The 6,722-nt window shown below is 43.3% G+C and overlaps 1 pseudogene; it reads left to right on the forward strand.

Moving 5' to 3' along the window:
- Positions 1–450: 450 nt before the first annotated feature.
- On the forward strand, positions 451–2,143 carry LOC120421997 (uncharacterized; annotated as a pseudogene).
- The last annotated feature ends 4,579 nt before the right edge of the window (positions 2,144–6,722 follow it).

The raw sequence follows: 6,722 nt of genomic DNA on the forward strand, positions 1-6,722 counted from the left end.
ACTTTTTAAACGATTTTTGCAACACTATTTTTTTACAAAACGAAGCAAAATCGAAAGAAATCCTGCGAGTTCTTGGCGGCAGTTGGTAATGTTTACTGTTTGGAGCTGGATTCTGCTGCTTGTGTTGGGAGTTTGACGTACACTTCAAAACTGATATGAGCACATTTCAAGTAAATTTTCAAACTCGCTGGGTAGTTTTTGCGGTACACCCTTACCAAAAATCATGATTTTTTGAGTTCCAAATCCCACTTTTCATACGAATTTTTCAGTTCAACCCATATAACCATTTTTATGGTTGTAGTACCTGAACTCAAAAAATCGTATGAAAAGTGGGATTTGGAACTCAAAAAATCATGATTTTTGGTAAGGGTGTACGAACCGGTTCGGACATGAAACGTCAAAGCATCAAAACATCAATCGCAGTTCGCAGGTCGCAGGCAGTTGCTTTTGGACCGTCATCGTCGCAGGATTTTCATCGTTTTTTGGGAGGAAAACAGTTCCGGCAGGCCGAATTTATGCTCAAGAACGCAGCCGAATGTCTGCGCAAGGAATCATTCCGGACGCGAACGAGATCATGAAGCGGCAACGGGCCGCCGGAAGCGACACCTTCGGCCACGACGTGTACAAGATCACGTTTCTCTGCGACACCGAGCAACCGCCCCTCTTCGGTGCCAAGTACAAATTCCAGCTGGACGGCGTCGTCGACTATCCGAAGTTTCTCGTTGCGTCTGGTGGAGAAACAGCGATTCGACGAGTTCTACTCGGAATCGGTCCAATCGAGCCGCGGCCTCATCGAAAAGATTCAAGCACTAGAAACGTTCCCCGGTCAGTCGCAGGATGAGCGCGAGCGGCAACAGAATGTGGGCGAGTACAGCCACGCCCAGGGCCATCTGGATCAGAAAGGAGCGAGTGGCAGTCGGTTCCAAAAAGTTGGCACGCTGTCCAAGTCTGAGTGGGAGGCTAGCAGTGAGTTATGCGCCCAACTTTGCATAAATTCAATCAATCAACAATCAATTACAATTTACGTTGACTTATGGTTGATATCTCGTTTTAGCACTGTACATGTTCTTCGCCTTCCAGAAGATGAAAACCAACTGGGACAAGAATGGGAAACCCGGTCAAGCAGTACAAAGTGACCAAGCGGTTGACCTTCCATGAGCAGGGTCTGAACGACCACTCGGATAAGTAGCAGTGGGTCGTCAAGAACGTGCTCATTCCGCAGGGGTTCGAGTCGTACCAGAAGAATTATGTGGCGTTCGTGAAGACGCTCAAAATCGACGCGGACGAGAATGAGATGGGACGGTTCGCGAAGACGGCCAAGCTTGCGCTGGGGGAGACCTTTACGTGAGTTTCTCAAAACATTTGTAAAAAGTAGGTTTTGTTTAAGTAAGAAATTTTCTCGCAGTAAATACGGCATCAACGACGCCACCTCGATGCTCGGGCTGCGCGAGGAGGACAAAACGCCGACGCTGTGCAACTACATCCGGCAGCTGTCGTACGATCCGTCGATGATGACAGACAAGCTGCAGAATATGTACTTCCAGTCGATGATGCAGGTGCTGCTGGAGATTGCTGCGTCGTACGATCTGGGTGACGAGGTCGGCCGGGAGAACTTGAAGAAGGTGCTGGCGGAAATGTTGGCTTGCGGCGATCTTGGCGAGGGCAACGTGAAGACGATTATGGTCATCTTTGAGCGGTTGGTGGGTGACGTCGAGGAGCGGTTCCGATTCTGTGTGGATTTGATCAACGGAATTTTGGAACCCTCGCGGGCGGACGTTTCCAACACGTCGCGATCGTTGGTGGATGCGTACTTGGAAAAGAACCCGGACAAGAGTCTGCAGATGAAGATTTCCTCGCTTCGGTTGAACATAATGGACTTGAAGGAGCAGGAGATGGACAAGGTCAACAAGAAGGATTAAGGCGGTGCGCAGCGAGCGTCGGACGAGTTGACCGCGCCAATGACGTACACACGGTCACTATCCGGTTCATGTACAAATGGAACTAGCAGAAGTCTGAACACATCCAGTTCTACAACATTGTCTTCCAGCGGATTATGAAGGTGTTGAAGATTATCGAGATGGGGCGGAAGAACTTTGATCCGTCCGCGCCGAAGCTCATTCAGCAGAACCGGCTGGAAATCTGACTGGGGGAGCGCCGTTGACGAGTCCCAAGGTGGACTGATGTTCAATCTGGACGTTTCGCGTCGTGTTCTGCTGCAGATCACCGACATGAGGACTTTTTCTGCCTCGATCTGTACGAGATCATCTAAAAGGAAGACTACAAAAGTAAGGATGATGACGATTTGAATGTTCCAGTAGGACTTCCTGTCGCCGTAGTGAAGCGAACGAGGTGGATGAAAAGAAGCCGGTGAGATTAAGTCGCAGGATCCGGCAGTAAGTGCTTCAGCTGTTTCGCCGTGGACTCGCGGTGTTTGAATTACAGCGGTGTTTTCGCAAGTGATTGTATCACTATGGCAGCGCTGGGCTTTTATGCTGCCGTGGAGCTTGCACGAAATGAGGATGGCGGATCCTCAGGAAACTTTGGAGACATTGGGGCCGAACCAAAATGGCGTGAGCGTTGGAAATTTTTCAATGTTCAACGACAGATTTACTCCACAATGTTTAATGATTTCCTAAACATAATGGCTTGAACAAAACAGTGTTTTTAGACTGATTGGTCGGAATTTCGACTCTCAGCTTACCCAGCTACGAACCGTCAACTGGGGCGAATTGGAACAGCAGTTTTAACCATGTAGTAGCACAATATTTTTATTTTCCTGGTTGGTTTAGGTTAGAACAGATTCAGACCAGCAAAATGTGTACATTCATTTCCAAGTTTAAACCCATCAAATGCTTTAAACACTGCTGTCCCTATTCAGACTGTAGTCCCGATTCGCCCCAGATGACGGAATTTTCCGAGTGTGATGAGCGGAAGTTAGTAAATTCGTTTGGACCGCTCTCTGCCATCGAAAGACGATCTTCGCAAAGGCTTCGAGCTGCTGATTGCACAGTGTCAGATCGGTTAGATTGACCAGCGGAATTACGGTTCGGTTCTCTAGCATCAACGGAATCGATGATGTGGAGGTGTAGTGTGATATTTTATACAAATATGGTGTTTACCCCTACGAAATTGAGTTTCAGAACCTCCGTTATTCTTGGTTTCGCATAATTTACGCCAACCATCAAAGGAAGCGCAATTTTCACAAACGCAAGGGCTCGCCTTCCTTTGAATGCAGATTGCAGAATCTCATGTCTTAAATTATTGTTTATTAATTTCAATTCTTTAGGCAATATTTGTACTTCTAAATCAATTTAGTAGTTAACAACATTTTGGATTCAACGCAAAATTAAATTTGCCTTGCGCGCTCTCTCTTTTCTCTTCTCTCGCTACGCTCCGTTACCTGCTCTTTCGCAGGCAAGCGCACTGCGCACTGCGCAGGCAAAAACAGTCTGATGTGAAACGTTTGTGCGGCTGGTTGTTGTTTACGTTTTGTGCGCAGGTATAATTTTCAAACAAATCATTTGATTTACCAAATACTTTGTTTATATTTTTCTTGTTGATCATTTCAGCGCCGTGGAGAGAACTTGATAAAAACGGAACAGCTGGTGCTGGAGAACTCGATCGGTGATCAAAAGAGATTTTGCCGGCAGCCGGCCGACAATATTGTTCCGCCGAGGATGCGACCAAGCGAACAAACGATTGGCATCAATCAATCTGAATAATCAGATAAGTACATATTATATTTGAATTTTATATTCAACTTGATACTTTGTGATTTTTTCTTCTTACTTTTTCAGGTTTGGACGATTTTGGCAGTATGATCAACTAAACAGAATCGACATCGCCGCTTAAGTTCAAATATTATTGTTGTGAACCATCCGTCAAAAAGTGAACAATTCTGTAAAAAATAGGTAGGTAAAAATGTAAGAAAAACTTTTAAAAACCATTTCAAAACTATTTCTCAAAAAGTAGTAAATTTGCATGATAAACTTTAATTTACAATTTGAAAACTATTTCTCAAATAGTGAAACTGGAAAAAAATTTAGGATAAACCTTAAACAACCATATGAAAACTATTTCCAAAATAGTAGCGCTAGGTAAAAATAGCAAGAAAAACCCTAAAAAACCATTTACAAACCCTTTCTTAAATAGTAGACGCAAGGTTAAAATTTTTAAGAAAAACTTTAAAATACCATTTAAAAACCATTTTTGAAACAGTAAAAACCGATGGAAAAAGGTCGCTTTTTCGCGAAAATTAACTTTATTTTTACCATTACACAAATGGTAATTTGACGAAACGTTGTTCGGGGATTTTTAAGGTTACCGTTGCTAACCACCCTCAATTCAGATGGTTGAACTTTATGATAAATGGTAGGGTACCATTTCCGATATGGTATTTTTAAGGTTTTGCTACCATTTTTCAAGTTGTGGTTACGATCTCTGAAATGGTGACAAAACTATTTAACAAACAGTTTTTTTAAGGTTCTCGTTTATGCGGGCAACCACTTAATGGTGGATTAAGAAAAGTTTTTTTTGTAAATTTAACGAATTTAATTTTTATACCCGAAATGTGTAATACAGCGATTCCACGCCAAACCAGCAGGATCTAGATCAAAAGTGCTCTGATTTAGCCAGCCCTCTGGCACCACTGTGAATGTCTAGAACGCTTGACAGTCACCAAAACCTCGAAGAGCCCACGCATCAGTATGTGTTAAGAGCCCACCGTAAATAAAGTATTGGATAGAGTATGTGCATTAGTATGTGTGAAAAGCCCACCATCAACAATGAAGTATTGGTGTCTTCTAATTGCTTATATCAAAGTAGGGAAATGGCGAACGCGAAAAAAGTTAACCAAAAATAATATTTTTGTGTAAAAAATATTACAAAATTCGGTTTAAGTGATTACGCTAGTGGTCCTGTTTATCTTGGGTATGTTTCCGGATGTATATCGTGTGTGTATGAGGCCAGAATCGAAGGAGCTCTTGGATCGGCTGGTGGGATGAGCAACCGGAGAAGCAGAAGTAATTTTACCTCTTCCGAAGACTGGTACCGGAACCGGTTTTCTTTGCTTCGGAGCATGAACCCGTCAGGAAGCTGCGTGGAGTAAGTAAAGATCCTTCCACGCCGAATGGACCGGGAAAATCTTGGACCGGGGTTCGAGAATTTCTTGGAATCCACGCGGAAGGAACATTCTTAAAAGAGTCCTGGACATGCGGCAAGTGTAACAAAAACATAATTTGAGAAACGTCTATTTACTTTGTTCATTATTCGAAATCTGATAGTTGACACCCTCGCTTTCTTCTTTGTTTTCTTGATGTTCGTCATCGAATATTTTGGTTTCATAAACATGGCGGCAGTGACAGAGGGCTGGATTTACTACATAATTAAACACTTAGTTTTTTTCTGAAAATCGTTTAAAACTCATTTTATAACCACCCTATTTTAGATAGGACCACCCCAATCGCCATACAAGGAACTCCCATGCCAAATTTGAGCCAAATCGGAGAACTTTTGATTTAGATCGTGCTGGTTTGGCGTGGAATCGTTGTTTCAGTCCGTCCATCCTGGGATTTCCCGGAACAGAATTCTCGAATAGCGAATTATGATATTTTTGATTTATTTCGTATAAAACAGGAACAAAACAACAAAATTAATTAATTTGCTGCAACATTCCTGGGATTTAACAAATATTCTTCCCATTTTCCAGGAAATTCAAACCCCGGAAAAAGTGAACGCCCTATCTGTCCCGTCAGCGTGCCTTTTGAGTGACGATGCTGTAAGAAGGACTCTTCTAAACTATATAAAGCTTTGAGAAATTGAGGCGAAAGTCTGTGAATATCACTGCTTATGAAACTTGAAGGCTTTGGAGCTGATTTTAATGAATATCATATTTTAGTATCGAACCATACCGTAAATAGCCTTCTGGAATTTTGGCCAACCTCCAACGTTTAATCAAATCCGCCTCATCGAAATGTGAGCAAATAAAGTGTTAATTATTGAGCCGTTTCAAAACCGCTCCAAGCTGATTGGCGTTCCTACCGACTCCTACGTTCTTTTGAGCCCGAAAACCTGAAAACAACTGATGGAACCAAAAAGATGATAAACTCAATGCTCCCTAAATGTGATGATAATGAGTGGTGAATTCCTCCGTCAAAAACCACCAGGACCATCCTTTTTTGGGCAATTGTCAGCAAAGCCGGTGACTTGATCTGCCAAATTTGGACCCCCCCTCTCGTCACCCCACCAGGGCAGGGAGTTATAACGGGGCTACCCGCACAATCATTTGGTGTTTGTTCAGCTTTGTGAGCACTGTTAAGAAAGAGAGGAACCTGTGTGTTGGTTGGTAGTTTATTTTATTGACTGTGGAAAATTAAGCCCCAACTGTGGTCGCCCGGACGAACGTGATCTGATCCATGTTCGAGCAACGGGAGGTCCAAAATGATATATTAATATCGTACAAAACGGTCCACGGGGGATTCCTCCCGCGACTGCCGGGGATGAGGGAGGAAATTTACAGCTTCTTCATTGAGTCCGGAATCGAATTTTTGGACGTTTAACAACCAACAGGTGATAAATTCGGCCGTTGGCCTTTTATGGGCGCACACGACACCTTTGTGACGTGCTTGCAGAGTGTTCTTTTTTCGGTCAAAATAGGTCGACCAACCTGCTTGAATTCGAAATTTCAGACCGTTTTCGAAAAAGTTGCCCTGCTCTGTAAAAAG

This window comes from Culex pipiens, chromosome 2 (assembly GCF_016801865.2).
Source record: "Culex pipiens pallens isolate TS chromosome 2, TS_CPP_V2, whole genome shotgun sequence".
NCBI classification, from domain to species: Eukaryota; Metazoa; Arthropoda; class Insecta; order Diptera; family Culicidae; genus Culex; species Culex pipiens.